A 19521-nucleotide genomic window follows, 5' to 3' on the forward strand; every position below is an offset into this window, starting at 1 on the left:
GCCGCCGCCGCCGCCGCCGCCGCCGCCGCCGCCGCCGCCGCCATGGCTGCTGGGACCGCCTCCCGGGCTGGGTCACGTGGCCCCGGGCGCGAGCGCTGCGCAGTCGGGGTCACGTGATCCCGCGCTCTCAGGGGCCGAGCTGGCGGATTGGACAGCGGGTGGAACTCAAGGCCGCGGGGCCCAGGAGCCCAAGGGAGTCAGTCACCTGGGCTAACTGCTTGGCACCTCCTTGGAGAGGCCTCTGGAAAGGTTCAGAACCCCTTCTAATCCCGTGGTCGGCAAACTGAGGCTCGCGAGCCACATGCGGCCCTTTGGCCCCTAGAATGTGGCTCTTCCACAAAATAGCACGGCCCTGGGCGAGTCTATTTTGAAGAAGTGGCGTTGGAAGAAGTTCAAGTTTAGAAAATTTGGCTCTTGTGCTAAGTGCTGGAGAATGTATGAGTTCAATGACTCCCGGGAATGGTGGTGGAGGGGTTGTAGTGGTGGTGTAGTTAGTGTATTAAGTAGAAAGAACAACAGATGTTAGTGTGTGTGTGTGTGTGTGTGTGTGTGTGTGATGGGAAGAGGTGGGGCAGGAAGGCAACAAGAGCAGCAAGGTATAATTAGAGCATAAATTATATGTTGAGAAGTAGAGGTGGGTAGGGAGCAGGTTATCTCAGTACTGACCAAGGTGGATGGAGAAATTATTTCTCCAGCCAAGGGCTGGTCAGAAACATTCTCTCGGGGACAGAACCATGGCTGAGTCCAAGGCTGCAGTCCTCCAACCACTCTTCCCCTCATACTTCTCCTATCCTTTTCCCTTCTGTTGTCTGTCCCCCTCCAGGAGCTGACAGTGAGGTCAGTGGTTACTCTTCATTCACTTGGGCAGGTCAAGTGCATTTGGTCAGCTTGGACCCTGCTTCAGCACAGCATTTCCAAGGATGCCTTTTATACAATGCTTGAGATAAGATGAAATAGGTAGAATTCTTGCCTTTTTAGGGAGAAAATAATTGGGTTTCTGTGAGGAGAGTTGCTTCAAATTCTCTCTCCATTAATCAAATACTCTGTCTTTCATCATTTCTGCGTCTTATTAAAAACTAGAGGCCTGGTGCACAAAATTCATGCATGGGTTGAGTCCACAGGCCTGGCTGATGATCAGGGCTGATCAGGGCCTTCCTTCCCCCAGCTGTCCCCTACTGGTCAGCGCACATCATCCTGAGCAGTCGAACACCCTGTTGGTTGAACTCCTGAGGGGACAATTTGCATATTAGCCTTTTATTATATAGGATTATCTCTACTGAAAAGAACCATTGATCCTTACAGATGTTTAGCATAATCAGCTAAATTTTGCTTTTTGGATAATAGTGCATCTTCAACATGTAGGAAGTTGGAGATAGACTTATTTTTAAGTAAGGTGTTTTAGGAATTCAGAGCAAAGATCTCTTCCTATTTTGGAATAATTGACAGTTTCTTTAGTTCTTAAAAGCATTTGATGTATATACTTAGATATTGAAATGCAAATGATTTAGATTGTTAGATTTTTGAGGAAGGGTTGACCTCATTTCCCGGGACATTCCTGGAGAGCACAGTGGCTTGCCTGTGGAAGGCTCTCAGTAAATGTATGCTGAATTGAATGGAATATAATCAAACAGAAGTTCACTCACTAAAGAAGCCCCCCTCAGCTAGGAGGAATTGCTATAACCACCATATCAACAGGGTCCTTTGTGATCCAGATATGGAGATAAGGATAGCATACTGAGGCCAGTGGAGATCATTTAAGGGGATAGGAGAACCCCAAAGATAAATTTCACAATTTTTGCAGTTGAGTGGGGTTGATGGTGAGCCAGGACCTTTTCTCTCTAGGAAATCAGGAGCCATTGCTATATATCAACCAATTCAACTGCCAGCTTCTTCAAAATGCCCACTCTTTCCCTCCTACATGGCCAGATCTTTGCTTATACCATCCCCTTTGTTGGGAACCCTTTTCTCTTCCAATTATTTTCTTTAAGGTAAAGCTCCATGTCACATCTCCCATGATGCTCTCTCCTGCCTTTCTTATGCCCTTTTACTTAACTAATATTTCATACCTTTATCGTTTTTTATTCATTCATAAATATCTACTGAGGCCATGGCAATGTGTCAGCTGATATGACAAGTCCCAGCCTTTGAGAAACATCCAGTTTAATGGGAGGTAATGGTGATGGTGATGGATTGTTCAGAGAGACATCTAAAGAATGACAATACAGTGTGACGTATGGGAAGGAAAGGAAAGCAACTGGGTCTGGCATATATAGTATAATAGATACTTAGTAAGGTTGAATAAATGGACTTTGAAGTCAACTGAGCATTTTCCATGTTTTGACTTTTCATCTTCCTTGGAGCATCTTTGCCAGGAAGGGGCATTTTCTGCCTTCTGAAGCCCACCTCCTTGTGGTCAGTATATTGTTTGTAAACACCATGGAGGTTTGATGGACTCTTGCTCATACAACTCAGCAAATTAACGTGTAAAGAGTAGGATTTTGCACATTTTTTTTTTTTTAAGAATTCAGTTGAATTGTGGCAAAACCATAGATACAGACACAGAAGCCTGTCAAACATACAATCCAATCAAATCAGTGCAGATTGTGAAAGAAAAAGGAACGTATTTTTATGGCTGCCACTGTAAAAGCAATTTGGGAAAAAGCTACTGGTCACATGCTGATTGAACCACTTACATGCACACAGAAATCACCTTGGATGGTGCTTCTTGAACATTCAATTAAGAAAGAGAAAATTTAGTAAAAAATTATTGCATTGTGGATGTCAATACTGCCTTTAAAGTGGTATTTATTCATTAGTGTTAATATCACTGGTATTTAAATGTAGCATCAAAATTCAAAAGATGTAATCCTTATGCTTTAATCTAGAGAGACAAGTCAATTGCTTTAGCTATGCAGTGCATGAAATTATTTTTATGTACAAGTAGAGTCTAGTATATCCAGTGCTTTTTGGGAAAAAATGTGCCATGTATTTAATGTATGTTTTGAAACACTAGGATATTTGCTGTGGTTTTATTTATTCAAATACATTTTGAGCCCATAAAACCACATTTATATTTGATAGAGCCTTATAATGTTCCAGTTGGAAGAGAGTATGGAAATTATTTCTTCAATAAATTTGCTGACTGAACGAATGACTGAATCTACAATTTTCTCCAATTTACTTGAATGAGCTATATTGCTTGAATAAAATAAAGCCATTTTCTTCTTGCACTTATGCTTACCTCATTCAAACTGTTGTTTTAATATTCCTTTTCTCGTGTTCTATTTTGTGTGTATATTTACTGTGAATTATTTTCCTTTTGAGGTTTGCTATTACCTATCTATTTCTTAGTCTGAAGGAAGCTTCTATTATGTCCAAAACTAGCTAGAATACCCATATTTTGGCATTTCCCCCCTTTCAATACTTTTGTAAGCTGTATTGCTTTCTCATTGATGGTTATTTATTTTCCCTGTTTTTTTCTGTGCTAATTGAAAAATATCACCTTGAAACGCAAAACAGATGTGATTTGCAAATAAACAAACCTAACCAAGGAATAGATTTATTTTCTCAGAAACATATAGAACTGTAGTTTGTATGGTACTTGGCAAAATAGAATCTGAAGGTTTTATTTGAATGTAGGCTTATTTCCATCAACTCGTCTCCCATTGTTGGCATGAAGAGCTGAGAGCGGAACAGTCAAGCTTACTTTATTATATATTCATCTCTATTTTTATTTTTGTGGATGGGTGATAATTCTTTGCTGTCTAAAGGACATTTTGTGCTGTTTTGAATAATACAGTTTCGCGTCCTTGAAAAGTTCTTTCTGATATATAGCCAGACATAATCAGGCTTGTCATCCAACAATTTTCTTATCAAAAGTTTGAAATTCAATAAGTAAGAATATACTGTTTACATTTAATGCTGTAAAACTTTTAAATAATGGTATGAACTAATTGACTAAACAGAAAAACATTATAGATACAAAATACAAGCATGCAACTTGCAGCACCAGTTTAGGGCATCATTTGGTTCTTTCATAAAATAGCTTTGGAATAAGACACATTGCCAGAATTTACTGTTGCAAGTTGAGCTTCTAGATCGCAGATAATATTTGAATCTTTAATCACTCTATTTTGCTTTATTGTCCTGATGCTCTAATCAAGTTAGATGATACAGTTCTTCTACCTCATAAACTTCAAAATTGAAATTAGCCAGGTTGGGGGGGAAATAATCTTAAAAGCAAGCTGGCCTCAGAATTTATTGTAGGTACAAAATAGTCTTTGTTTAAGAGAATTCCTGGATGAAGTTCAGTGAGGCTTCATGTCACCAACCAAGGAAATATAGAGGTAATTAAACTGTTCTGTATAAGATGTCAACAGGACATATAGTGAGGGTGAAAAATCAGATAAGGAAAGGGAGTATGTGTGTCAGGACTGTGGGAAGCTGAGGCTGGGGGCTGGCAGGAGTAAGCAACCAGGGAGAGAGATATTGCCTGTGGTGTGGGTGTTAAAGGCCTTCTAAGAAGAGTGGTCAATATTCAATTTAAGTTTGTTTCTGCTGCCATCATATTAAACCCTCTCCAGTGACCTGAACTTTTAGTAAAACAAATAGATAAAACATAGCCTTGTGATTCAGGTATTTTAGATTTCAAAGAATCAGGGTATCGTGATGTGGAAAAGGGACAGCGTCTTCTATATGGATTGTGGAAATTTTGATCAATGGTTCTTTTCAGTAGAGATAATCCTATATAATAAAAGGCTAATATGCAAATTGTCCCCTCAGTAATTCAACCAACCAGGAGTTCGACTGCTAACTATTGACAGTTTCTTTAGTTTTTAAAAGCATTTGATGTATATACTTAGATATTAAAATACAAATGATTTAGATTGTTAGATCTTTGAGGAAGGGTTGAGTACATTCAATCAAAGCAAGAACTCAGAGAAGAGTTGGTTAGGGAGACCTACATGTATATGTCTATAACCAGGGAATGTACGAAGAGGGGTGCTGGGTCATCTCTGACAGAGGAGAGGGATGCAGGCCAATTTCAGATGAAGTTAATCCAGTTGGGTTCAGCTGAATTTACCCCTCACCTGGAGCAATAGATTTTATATAGACCAAGTGTCTAATATTTAAGTGCTCATTACTTATTGTTGCCAGGTGTAGACATTGCAGTCTTGGGGCAACCCAGGACAAATTAACTAACGGGGTTTATAATCAAGGGTTAGACCCAACATTCTCAATTTTATACTTTTGCATGATATTTTTTTCCCTATTTTTAAAAAAAATCACTTTAAAGTGATACTAGCTCATGGATTAATCATTAATCAGAATTACTTAACTCTGTTATCTAGACATTGCATGTAGTCTGTACTAGATGCTGTATTGGTTATTTACATTGGATATAGATTGTAGTGTAGCTTTCTCAGATTTGTTAGGCTGGGAATACTGGTGCACACTCTTTAAGTCAGCAGCATTTTCCTCACCTGCAGTGGTGAGCTTGGCTTCTTGAAGGAATGAGCTCCTGAAGTGGTGAAAGTGTGTGTGTGGGCTGGCAAGAATGCTGGTACAAACCTTGAGGCCTGTTGTCTGTGGGGGGAAGATAGCAGCTAGTTTGGGAGAATTGGAGTTCCCCAGAGGGGACTTTGACATTGAGTGTCCAGGGAAGGTAGTTGAAGACACACAACAAATACTGAAAACCATTGTTAACCCAACCAATTCAAGATAAAATTGACATCCATATGTTTAAAATGTATGGCTTAGTTTTGGTATTTGCTACTTCAAACTGGATATACACAGAATTAAAAACATTCATATACATAACTTGCTTGAAAACTGTCTTAGGTGATAGCTTGATTTGGAAATTCCTTGCTCTTCTTGAAATTATAGTTGTTGTTGTTGTTGTTTACCAGATGCTGTCAAAATGATATTAAAAAACTTGAAGCTCTAGCCAGTTTGGTTCAGTGGCTAGAGCGTTAATCTGCAGAAGGGTCCCAGATTTGATCCTGGTCAAGGGCACATAGGCAGGTTGTGGGCTCCTTTCCCAGTGGGAGGTGTACAGGAGGCAGCCGATCAATGATTCTCTCTCATCATTGATGTTTCTATCTTTATCTCTCTCTCCCTCTCCCTTCCTCTCTGAAATCAATAAAAATATACTTATAAAAAAAACTTGAAGAAAAAAATCACAATAATAAGATAAATCTGATGGGAACAGATGCAAGGAAAAAATGGAGAAGACTGGCTGGGCAGAAATTCAATCCAAATTCAATTTATATGCCTAACTACTAAAGGTGAACTGCAAATTGACCACAAGTTATATATTTATTAACTGTTATTTAATATAGTATTTTTTGACATTCATTATAATAATCTCATTGTTGACACAAATATGAAAGTAGAGAAGTTCAGGGAAAAGAATAAATAGGACCTAAGGAAAGTAAATCTCACGTGAAAGATTGAAAGGAGTTGAAATTGTTTAGCTTGCTCAAGTGAGAGAAGGTTAAGAAAAGCCTTAACTCGCTTTAGATATGTCCTTGAGATTATTAGTGGGATGCTGGCCTGTTTGTAAATAAGTCTGGAAAAAGGCCTGAGCTCAGCCCTTTAAGGCCTTTTGAGACTTCTCAGTCCCATGGTCTGGTGGCCTGGCAGTCTGGCTTCTGATTCCTCTCCCATGAGGGTGCCTTCTGGGTGCCTCGGAGGGCAGCAACTGCTGTTAGCATTTGTTGGCCACATTCTAAGCAAGGTAGATGTTCCGGGACCAGGCCACAAAGGATGAAATTAAAGAGCAGAGACAGCCGAAACCGGTTTGGCTCAGTGGATGAAGCATTGGTCTGCCAACTGAAAGGTCCCAGGTTCAATTCTGGTCAAAGGCATGTACCTTGGTTTCAGGCACATCCCCAGTGGGAGGTGTGCAGGAGGCAGCTGGTTGATGATTCTCTCTCATTGATGTTTCTAACTCTCTATCCCTCTCCCTTCCTCTCTGTAAAGAATCAATAAAATATATTTTTTTAAAAAAAGAAAGAGCAGAGACAGATGGTTGCTGAAAAGGGTAATTGGGCTGTCTATTTTGAAGAAGTTTAAGTTTGAAAAATTTGGCTCTCAAAAGAAATTTCAACCGTTGTACTGTTGATATTTGGCTCTGTTGACTAATGAGTTTGCCGACCACTGTAATAGGGGGTTAAGTAATGGAGCAAACATGGAAAACCAAGAAGAAGGCTATTCTTGTGCAAAAATATCCATGAAAAGAATATTTCACCTTTAGCCAAACTGTAGCCATGTAAGGGAATCCTCACGCTCTCTTTAGGGGGACTGATTATCACAAGTGTTTGCTCATAAAACATTATGTGGAACAAACAAGTTTCTGGAGGTCAGGGCCTTCCAGAGATGTGGTCCAGGTTGGCTGATGTTTTATGGTTGTGTAGTTTCAGCCCCATTTGTTTTTTTTTAAGTGAGAGGAGAAAAAAAAATGTTCTCTTTGGACTAGTCTGTGTTCTGCTCTCCTCCCTGAGTTATTGTGATGGCCTTCTGGTCTGAAGTTTTATGGCACCAGCTGAAAACTCTTTATTTTACCCAGATGTCAGCATCTGACAGAGCCCAAGCATCCAATCTTACATCCTGGATTAAGTGTAAACTGAAGTGTGATAAAATACAACCTGAGGAGCAAATTTAAAAAATAGTAATCATCGCTGGAAACATTTTTTAATAAGTTTTTTCCCTGTTTATTCCATGTGATTGCATTAACCCTAGCACTGCCTACAGAAATGAGATTTTCGTGATATGACATTATTCTTTCCTTCCTTCTCCTTCTTACTGTTCAACAGCATTTCAGTAAATAAATGTCAGAAGGAAATCTACAACGAATTCCAAGTTGCTTCTATGATTTTGAAAGTCAACACAGCTATACATTTTGGGCATGGTTAGGCCTAATTCTATAAAAAATATTTAGAAATCAAAGACAATCTTTTCCCTATATGCCATGGGAAAAGGATTAGTAGGTGGAGTATTGATGAACTTATTTGAATTATTTTTCCTTTGGAGTTGATGGTATTTATTTAAACGCCAGTTTTAATTCAACCACTTCAACATATGATAAGAACAGTGAAACAACTCAAGGTTTTAATTTTTCAGAGTTTATTTTGGGGATGTTTTTGACAACAGTCTAACTGAAAATGACCGATTTTGATAATTATTGTTGAGGCTTGATGAGATAATAGGCCAAGTGTATTATGAAGACTTATAGGCACAAGAGAAAAAAAAAAGGTTTAGAAAAAAAATGGGTTTGAAGGTTTTTGATGATCACTTAGGAGATTCCTACATTTTATATAAAGGGTCTCAGATCACATGAAGCACACGGTACACAATGTCAGCCATGAGTCAAATGGTACTGTTTATATACATAATAATATCCCTCATTAGAGATTTCAAACAAAAGAGAAAAACAACCTTGTAAGAAACTTTACCTTAAATGATGACCGTACTTTAGGCTTCCTCTTTAGGCTTCCTTTTTTGTTTTTTTTTTTTTATAGAGATGGGTGTTCTCTGAGTGAATATTAAAATTAACATGTTCATCTGGAGATATATAAAGTTAAACTCCTGGCCACCAACCATCATTTTTGTTGCTCTGTTTTTATTTCTGATACCTGTATAAATTGGATCCCCTGGCCTGGCCAGTTTGGCTCCGTGGATAGAACATCAGCCTGGGGACTCAAGCTTCCCGGGTTTGATTCTGGTCAAGGGCATGTACCTGGATTGCAGGCTCAAACCCCGGCCTGGTCGGGGCTCCTGTGGGAGGCAACAAATTGATGTCTCTCTCTCACATCGAGGTATCTTTCTCTCTCTGTCTTTCTCCCTCCCTTATACTCTCTCTAAAAATGAATGGAAACATATCCTTGGGTGAGGATTAATAAACAAAATAGAATAAATAAAAATAAATGGGACCCCCTGAATTTTGGTGAAGCTTTGTCTGTCTTGAGATCTGATAACCCTGTCACCATATATCTTCAGTTCTGATTGAAATGAGATATCGCTTTTTGAACAACAGCATCACGGGTACAGTTAGAGTTAGGAGAAAATATCCTTTGCACCTCTATTCTTAAAATTGATTTCCTATCAGAGAGGACCTTGGCGCTAACATCTTGCTTTCTGTGGTATTGATCATAAAAACATCTCTGCTCTGACCATGATTTGTGATCGTCATTATTAGGAGACATTCACAGAACTGAATAAAAGACAGCCTCCCAAACGTGGATTTCCTTGCATTTTGAGTCCATTCTCCCCTTAGTACAAATACTCTGCCCTTTCCCCGCCCTCCTCCCCACAATGCTCTTGCTTGTAAACTTGGATATTCTTAGTAAATGAAAGAATAGTGGATAGGAGCAACCTGGATTCTCGTAATACAGCTAGTTCAGCTGTTAAAACAGGAAAATGATTTTTAAAACTGAAAGTAATCTCATAGCACGTTGTTCCTGGAGTCATGGTGGTCTCACATTTACCAAGAGATACTATCCGATATATCTACTGAAAACTTCCTAAGCGCTAGGAACTATGCCCAGTGTTTTCCTTTACATTATCTTACTTAATACTCCTGATACCTCTCCGATCAACTGGATATTATTATTAACCTCACCTTACAGATCAGGAAACTGAGGCACAGAGTGGGTAACTCACCTTCCCAAGACACACATTGCTAAAGGGCAGAGCTGAGAATGGAATTCTTGCTGCTTAACCTCAATGCCCAGGCTCTTATACTTCACTCTTTCTCCTTCAAAGAACATGCAGTAGATGTTCTAAGTAACTGTTCATTACATGCTTATTTAAAACTAGAGGCCTCGTATATGAAATTCGTGCATGGTGTGTGTGTTGGGGGGAAGAAGGGGGTGTTCCTCAGCCCAGCCTGCACACTCTCCAATCTGGGACATCCTTCTCACAATCCAGGACTGCTGGCTCCTAACCACTTGCCTGCCTGCCTGCCTGATTGCCCCTAATCACTCTGCCTGCCAGCCTGATAGCCCCCTAACTGCTCCCTTGCCGGCCTGATTGATCCATAACTGCCCCCCTGCCAGCATGATTGTCCCCAGCTGCCCTTCCCTGCTGGCCCTATCGCCACTAACTGCCTTCCCCTGTGGGGCTGAGGAGACTAGGGGACTCTGGCTGGATGAGGCTTGTGGCACCTGCCACCTTCCTCCCACCCACCCCCAGTGGCTGAAGGAATTGGGCACCACCATCTTGTGGCTGTGAGTGTTGCCATCTTGTGAGGATGTTATGGTTAATTACCATATTCCCTCTTTATTACATAGGATGTGTTGGCTAATAGTCACAGTTGCATTGAGATATTTACTAATCTATGTATCTGCACTCATTTAAAGTAGTACTAAAGATCTGTACATTACTGGCCCATTCAAATACCCTTTCTTAAGGATTAATTTTCTTCTTTACCTGGTTCTTATGTTTATTTTAGTCTCTAATATAGTGATCAGGGCTATATTTTGGATAGCTGTGTTATTGTGTGAAAAGGATGGAATTAGAGCATCATAGTAATGAGTTTGATGCACTGTTTGGGAGATGTATAGACTCTCTTTGGGTGTAAAATGCTCTATGCTGATCTAGTTAATTTTTTTTTTTGGTTTAAGTCTTCAATAGCAATTGCTGGGAAACTTTCTTTAAAGGAAAAATAGTAAATATTTTAGACTTAGCAGACCTCACAGTCTCTGTCATAACTCAACTCTGCTGTTGTAATGCAAAACCAGCCATAGACAATATGTAAATGAACAAGTCTAGCTGTGTTCCTATAAAATTTTATTTACAAAAATAGGCAGCCAGCCTGCAAGCCGTAATTTTCTGACCCATGTTCTATTACGTTATTTGTTATCTACCTGACCTATTAGTTTCTGTAGAGTGTGCTAAAATTGCCAAGTAAATTTATTATTTATTTACATCCTTAAAAAACTTGTCAGTTGTTACTTCGTAATTTAGAAGAGTAGCAGGAAATAGAGGTTCAGGATGTGAACTCTGAATTAGATAGTCTGGTGTGTCCTTGTGCCCCTTACTCCTCTGTGTCTCATTTCTCTCCCTTATAAAATGGAGTTAATAATAATATTTACCCCCTAATATTGCTGAGGATTAAATGAACAAATACATGTAAATCTCTTAGAATACTGCTTGGAATATGATAAGCACTTAATAAAGGGGAAGCATTATTATTTGAGATGTTAGGTTCATTTAGGGATATAATCCTTATACCTTTCAATATACTTTTACTCTTTATATAATATTTAGCTTTTCCCTGCTTTTTTTTTTTTTTGGCCCTGATGACACTTGCACTTGACATTAAAATTGCTTCTTTGCCTTTCTTTTGTTTCATACTTGCCTATTAAATCTTTTTCCTTCCCTTCATTTTCAACTTTTCTGTATGTGTGTTTCTATAGAAAACTTGTTTTTGCAACTTATTTTTGTTTTTAAGCCAATATGATACCCTATTTCTTTTTGTTGAATCCAAGGCTTCCACGTATGGGTTTGATGCTTTCCCCACAAGTATATATTCTTTATAATAGTGCCAATTCTCAAGCTGTATTGCTGTGTTTGAAAGGATAGTGTATACCATGTCTCCTAAATTTCAGTAGTTTTAATAATCACTGCATATTTGGCCATACCAATCACTGTTTCTGGAGGCTGCTGACATTAATAGGTAGAATGGCATGCCGATAGTATGTAGACTTGACCCAACTTTTCTTTTCCTGATGGGCCCAAAAGGACCAATGCTTTTCTTCCAAGGGTAGAATGCATGCCCTTGAATGATGATTCTCTGGGTCCGCCTCTAGTAATCCTTACCAGTCTTGATGATTTACCATGACAGGAAAGTCACATCTTAAAATTTATGCTATTTTAATAAAAAGTTTAAATTGAATTTCACTTTCATTGATTTCCACACAAAGACTTCATGTCTGTATCATAAATCCTGCACCTCCACCAGATCTGCCCAGCATGATGACCAGGAGCAAGTCTGTGCTTTACATTCTCATGCAATTTCCTACTTTTTTTTGTGGGGAGGTTTGCTTGAGATTTCAACAGCGTATCTTCAGTCTTACAGTATTTATCTTTTGGGAGAAAAAAAAAAGAGATTTAAGCTGAGATAAAATTAATTTAGTTTCTTAAGAAAGAAATTCCAGTTAAGCTTCTGAATGATAGTTAATTTCGTTGATGAAAAGAGCTTGTGCTAAGTCCTGAGATGACATGTAAAAATCTTTCTCTGGAGGTCTTTAAGTATAGGATACATCTTTATCTTTCTGAGGTGGCTAGCTTAGGGGTGTTTTTAAAGATGGAAGGATTGAGGTGCTGTCTTTTCTAACTCTGTATGAGCCTTTGATTGAACCTACCACTCTTCAATTTTAGCTGAGAAATGCCCCCTTCTAAAAAGTGCGTTTGTGTAACTGATATTTTTCAAGGGGCTATAGGAAAGACAGGCCTACTAGAAGGAATTATATTTCATCTGAATTTTATATTAAGCAATACTTCTCCCCTATCTCTCCCAGTGTTTTGTATCTGCTCCTACTATTTATTTTTGTCTTAATAATTTCTGGAAATATCTAAGGAACACTATTTACTACTCTCTTATAGGTTTTACAGCTTTCTTAAGATATGCCTTATGTGTGTATTCACTTTCTCCTTCCCCAACTTCTCCTTCTCCCACCCCACAAGCACTATTTTGCAATGCCCTAGACTAGACCAATATTTCTATGGGAGTGGCCTGAATTTTCCATGGCTTTATCGGTCATTGAAATGTTCTCCTCCACTCTCTGCCCCCTCACACAGTCCTTTCAGGGGAAAAGTGAATTATTTTCTTTAAAAAAATATATTTTATTGATTTTTGTACAGAGAGGAAAGGAGAGGGATAGAGAGTTAGAAACATCGATGAGAGAGAGACATCGATCAGCCGCCTCCTGCACACCCCCCACTGGGGATGTGCCTGCAACCAAGGTTAGACGACAATTAGGCTTCAGTTTCAATTGTAGGTAATTGTTTCTACCATCAGAGGGAATATGGGTCTAGATAAAGATGAACTTAGTTTTGCTGTGTGTATACCTTGTTCCCCCTTCTCCAGTATCTATAGTAAGCTCTGAGTGAGGGGGCATCCGTTTTACTTAGATTATACTTCCCTTTGGCATGAGCTTGGAATTGCATTGTACTGGTGAGCAAGCTGCAAATGTACTAGGAAGTACATTTGAGGGAGGGTGTGGCTTTTGATGCTCCTTCTGAACTGCCCCCTAAAGCTTCCACTGTGGTCAATCCCGCAGCAAATACCACAGCTCAGAAAGCAGTTGTCGCATCATTACTAGCCTATGTAAATTGATTTTTTTCCTATTCATTTTTAATTTTAATCAATTGTTTCGATAATACTTGTTGCAGCCATATCTCTAACCCTTATGCCTGCCCCTCCAGGTCCAGGAGCCAACCTGTCATGTATCTTTAGTCTCCATTAATCTAGAAAATGTCCTGAATATTCGTTGTCTTTGTCTTTTTTATGGTGACATTTTCAAGGAGGGTAATTATTTTGTAGAATGTACCTCAATTTAAATGTGTCTGAAATTTCCGCAGCTATTGATAGAGGTGATTTATGTTTGGCAGAAAACCACTGAAGTGTTGAATACTTCTTAATGCATTCCGTAAGGAGGGACATGATGTCTTTTTGCCCCAGTATAAGAGAGATTAGCTTTGATTTCTTAGTTAAGGTGCTATAAATATTAAATGACAATGTTCCCTTTTCAATTAACAAGTGGTTTATGGAAAGATAATTTGAGACCATGTAAATATCCTGTTTGTCTTGAAACTGGCCACGATACAGATCATCATATACATGTACAGAAGCATAATTGTTGCTTTACATTAATACGTCAGAAATGTGTTCTGGAGAGACAGTTTATTTTAACATAACAACTTGAAGTTAAAGTAATTGAGAGTTCACACTGGAAAATCTATTTATTTCATACCTCTGGCAATGGGTTGGCTGTGAAGCATACATTTTTTTTTTTATTAAAAAGCTCTGTGTCTAATATTCCAATTCACTAAGATGCTGGTTTGAAAATGAAGCTATTTCAGCTAATAACTTTGCATTCTCTGGTGAGATTTATGTTGCAATTTAAGCAGCTGCCTGAAATGCAGTAGAATATGAAATTATTTGATAAGTGCAGATAGCGAAACCGGTATCAGACGAAAACCTCTTGAAAGTGAAGTATTTCTGCTTTTTTAAAATAAGGTACAAAAGGATTGAGCTATATAAGACATTAGAAACTTAGTAAATTCCAACAATTATGATTTAATGCTATATATGGGTCAATCAAAGAGTACTAAAAAATAGCTCATCGAACATCCTCATTTTCAAGTGAGAAAGTGGTCAGATATTAATGTTGAAAAAGTTGCCAACATAGTGAAAGCTAATGGTTTTTCCTGTTTTTGTCCTTTCTCTTCCCCTTTTCTCTAATGTGTACTTCTGGTTATATTTGGAGTTATGGAGTACATTCTTTACTTTATTTACTTTATTGGTGTCCTGTTTTCTTGCCTTCATTTGTAGTTATCATTTACCAGTGTGTCTCAGTGAATTTACTCACTGAGATTATTAAACCAATAAATTTTAATTTACCTATCATTTTAAGCCCTTCCCTGGCCTAAAGGTGACAACTGCCTTCTCTTAAATAGTAAAGTACAAGCGTTTTTATGATAGTTCATCTCTTTTTACTTATTTTCTCAGTTATTGTCTGTGTTGTGGATGATAGAAGTTGCTAGAAGTTAAGCTGTTTTGTTTGTTTGTTTGTTTTTTAACATTTCATAATAAATGCTTGTGCAAATGTATTGTGAAGCTTAACTCAGGTGTCACTCTGTAGCTGACCATCTCCTGGAAGGAACTGGGTCCTCCCTGGGACACAGCTGGAGGCTCAGCTAACTGTGTAAGAAGAGGAGAAGGGAGTTGGGCTTCACCCGAAATAACGGAGGCTGAAAAAGTTAGGTGAGAGCCCTGATCAGTGGGAGGACTTCCCTAGCAGAGGGAATTGCATGTGCAAAGGTAAGATGCAATTTTTAGCCATCACATATGGGTGTGGGACCAGCCCATTCCACGGTCCTGAATGATGATGGTTCTGTGGTTTAGTTGTGATTTTGATGTGGTTGTGGGAGGGTTCGAGTACCACATTTACTACGCCACCTATTGACCAGAATTCCTGCTTTTAGTTTATATATTTTTCATATCTTTACCTTTGGTCTTTTAGGTTGTTGGCCGCTGAGTCTATGTCTCATTAACTTTTGAATACCGGTAGCATCTAATTATGTGTTATTGTTTGATATATTTGTGGAATTGAATCTGTTCACAGTCATCATGCACATCAATTATGACACTTGCTGTCAGAGAAAAATGCTATTAGCAGTTAACATATTCTTTAGATTATTTACTTTATTGGTGTCCTGTTTTCTCACCTCCATTTATAATTATCATTTACCCGTGTGTCCTAGTGAATTGACTCACTGAAATTATTAAACCAATAAATTTTAATTTACCTATAATTTTAAGCCCTTCCCTGGCCTAAAGGTGACAACTGCCTTCTCTTAAATAGTAAAGTACAAGCGTTTTTATGATAATTCATCTCTTTTTACTTATTTTCTCAGTTATTGTCTGTGTTGTGGATGCTAGAAGTTGCCAGAAATTAAGCTGTTTTTTAACAGATATATTTTTTAACATTTCATAATAAATGCTTGTGCAAATGTATTGAATAATGATCATGACATTTTCTTTACAGCCCAATAGACTTTGATTAAATTCCACAAATGTTAATTGGGTGCCTACTACACACAAGCCACTGTGGGTGATAAAGCAATGAATAACACAGTCCCTGCCAAATGGGAGCTTTTATTCTGTGCAACTACTTGGAGAAGCTCCTATAACTCCTTTTATACTGAGTTCATGTAGAGGTGAAAGGTAGATGGTAACAGATGGGACTTCTCATTTTATTCAGCTTACCGTCTTGATAATCACCAAATGTTACAATTCTGGTTTACATTATAAATCGTTTTACTGTATCCAAGTCTTATGAAATTATGATTGATTCATTTTTCACAGGTGGTAGCATTGTATAACAGGCCATCATATTCAAATGCAAATTTGGCTAAAAATTGTATTTACATATGGCATTTATTTTTTAATGTTAAAAAACTGTTTTAAAGCCAGACAGTTAAATTGACTGAATTCTTTTAAAAAATGGATTGGTCAAACCTCAAGGCATAAGAATAGTGAGTGGAAATAAATGCTTTTATATGATCCTATTATTTGTAGTTTGTGCAACAACTATAGATGTTAACTATACATTCTACCACCTAAAGATGGTGATCTTTATCTAAGTCGATATAATTATGACTTATAAAACAAATTGCATGCTATAAAACATATAACATAGATACATTTTAGTTTATTCTGTTTTTAATAGGCTGCTGATGATTTTTCAATATTACAAATAAATTGCATTCTAACAGATGTGAGGTGATACCTCATTGTCATTTTAATTTACATCTCTCTGATGATTGGTGATTTTGAGCATTTTTTCATATATCTCTTGGCCTTCTGTATTTCCACTTTAGAGAAGTGTCTATTTAGGTCCTTTGCCCAATTTTTAAATTGGATGTTTGTCTTCCTTTTGTTAAGTTGTAAGAGTTTCTTACATATTTTGGAAATTAACCCCTTGTCAGATATATCATTGGTAAATATATTCTCCCATACAGTGGGCTCCCTTTTCATTTTGTTGTTGGTTCCTTTTGATGAGCAGAAGTTTTTTATTTTGATGTAGTCTCTTAGTTTCCTTTGCCCTTGGAAATATATCTGTAAAAATATTGCTATAAGAGATGTCTGAGATTTTGCTGCCTATGGTTTCTTCTAATATTTTTATGATCTCATGACTTACATTTAAGTCTTTTATTCATTTTGAGTTTATTCTTGTGTGTGGTATAAGTTGGTAGTCTAGCTTTATTTTTTGAATGAACCTGTCCAGTTTCCCAACACCATTTATTGAAGTCACTCCATTGCATGCTCTGGCTTCCTTGGTCGAATATTAATTGAGCATAATGGGTTGGTTGATTTCTGGGTTCTTTGTCCTGTTCCATTGGTCTGTATACCATTCTTGTTGCAGTACCCAGGCTGTTTTGAGTACAGAGGCTTTGTAATATCACTTGACAATCTGGCATTGTGATTAGCCTCTATTTTTAGTTCTCCATTAGACTTTTTTTTTTTTTTTTTTTTTTTTTAAGAAGCAGAAGTAGGGTTGCCAGACAGCCAATGAAATTTCAGATTAATATAAATCTGCTCAAAAATGTTTTTATATTATATTAAAACTAGAGGCCCAGTGCATGGATTTGTGCATGGGTGGGGTCTGGCTGGCTGGCCCCAATGGGAAGCTGATCTGGCCAGGCTGGCGGGAGGGAGGGGCACCCCCACACCACCCCCAATTGGGCTGGTTGGCCAGCTGCAGTGCATGTAATAGCGACTGGTCATTCAGGATGTTCTGGCATTCCCAGTCACTTGGCTTTTATATATATTAAACTGTTATACTAAGTTATATTTTATAATAACTATACTAAAATTAGTTGTTTTTTTAAACTTGAAATAAAAATTTAACTGGTATACTGTATGTTTATTTGCTAAATATAACCTTAACTAGGACTGTAGTGTAAGGAAACGTGAGGATGCTGAGATGGTTTCTGTGCTCCGCACATCCTCACAAACAATGGCAGCAAACCTCTATCACCTGAAATGATGGAATTTTTATAAGGTAAAAGTCACCCAGTACACCAATTTGCATTTTCCACTACCTCCATATTTGTATATGTTTCTTTCCATTTAAATTTATGTATTTTGCCTTTTCACTTAACATATACAATATTTCTATGTCTACATCTAAAACCCACTATATACAATTTTATGTTGTAGAAAAATTAACATTCCCCTGTTATTGAATACCTAGATTCTTTTTCCCCCCTATAAATGTTTCAGCAACTTCTTGATGCACATAGCACTTGTTTTTCTGTTATACTCTTTTTTGCTAGAATAGACTCCTGGTAGTGAGATTAGTGTGTCATTGGGAATTAAGTGGTTATTATGCCTGAATAATCACATTCAGGTTTCCCTTTTCAATTGTTAAAAGGGGTACAATTTGGAAAAGGAGACTAGAGAGATGCATGTGCATGCAATTTCATGCCTTACAAATTCTGCAAGTGGACATTCCCTGTATAAGAATATTTTATGTTTCCTGGAAGAAGCCATTTCTATTTTTAGCACCAGTAGTAAAGCGACAGACATGGATGTGGTTTGTAAAAATTCAGCTGAATTTGAAATAGTTTCATAACCTGTAACTTCCATTACCAGTATGCCACCAGGCTTTTCTGGCCACCACGAGTGTCTCATCTCTGTTCCTGGATTGATGTGATTGCTTTTCAAACATGTTTTCTGTGGTTACATTATTGGGGGACATTGCATTGTGCATCTGTTCAGAAACCAATCATGCACTCTCCCCAAGGTGTTGTAGATGAGAAATAGTTTGAAAAAAAATTGCTTCTACCACAAGCTGGTCCAAGTGATAAACCAATAACCAGCTGATTTAATTACCCCATCCAGAGAGGAAAAGGAAACATGTAACAAACCAGCAGGACTATTTTCTTTTAAGGCAAAAAATAGATAAGAGAGGAGTTGAAGAGGGGCAAATATAAGGTGAGGGGCCCAGGAAGGGATCATTGTAATTTGCTCTCTTCGTTGATGTTGATAATCACTTTTAGCAATTTAAAACCAAACAAACAAGATAAAAATGAAATAAAAATACAGAGAGGTAGAAAGACTCCAAATTGCGTTTTTTTTTTTTTTTTTTTTCTTCTAGTTGCTTTGTCTGATTCACTTCAGCTTTATCCCACTGGAATTAAGCCACCAGCAGGAGATACATGGCTATTTACAGCTCCTGAGGCAAGCTCCTGGGCAGATAGTTTAGGCCAGGCTGGGAATAATGTGCTGCAAGAAATTTGGCTGTCAAGGGAACTATGAGTTTAAGTTGATGATTTAAAACTATTTCAATAGAGAGCAATAATGAGAGATAGATAGTTCAACAAAGGTCCTATTGGTGTGAAGCATCTTCTTTAGTGTCCTACCTTAAAAAAGATCCTCTTCCTTTCCAACCAGGCTGTCCTGGGAGTTTCATCAGCATTTACTAAATAGTTTTCAGAGGGAATACTGGTAGTTTACCAAGATGTTAACAGCTGTTCTCCAAAAGTGAGATGCAGTTAGCTAGGGAAAGTTACTTGTTAGGTATTCTTTCTTCGCAGGTACATGGTGCCCATTAAAAGGGCAAAGGCTCCGAGGAACTTGCAGTAGGAAAACCTCTTTAACTTTATTTAACTTATAAATCCCTAAACTTATAACAAAGGAAGTCATTTTACACAACCCTGATGAACATTTCAAGGACTGCCCAAGTTATAAAGTGTGGGGGGTGTTTCTCTCTTTTGCACATCCAT

Source organism: Pipistrellus hanaki (genome assembly GCF_964339955.1).
Source record: "Pipistrellus hanaki genome assembly, chromosome: 12".
In the NCBI taxonomy this organism is placed as follows: domain Eukaryota; kingdom Metazoa; phylum Chordata; class Mammalia; order Chiroptera; family Vespertilionidae; genus Pipistrellus; species Pipistrellus hanaki.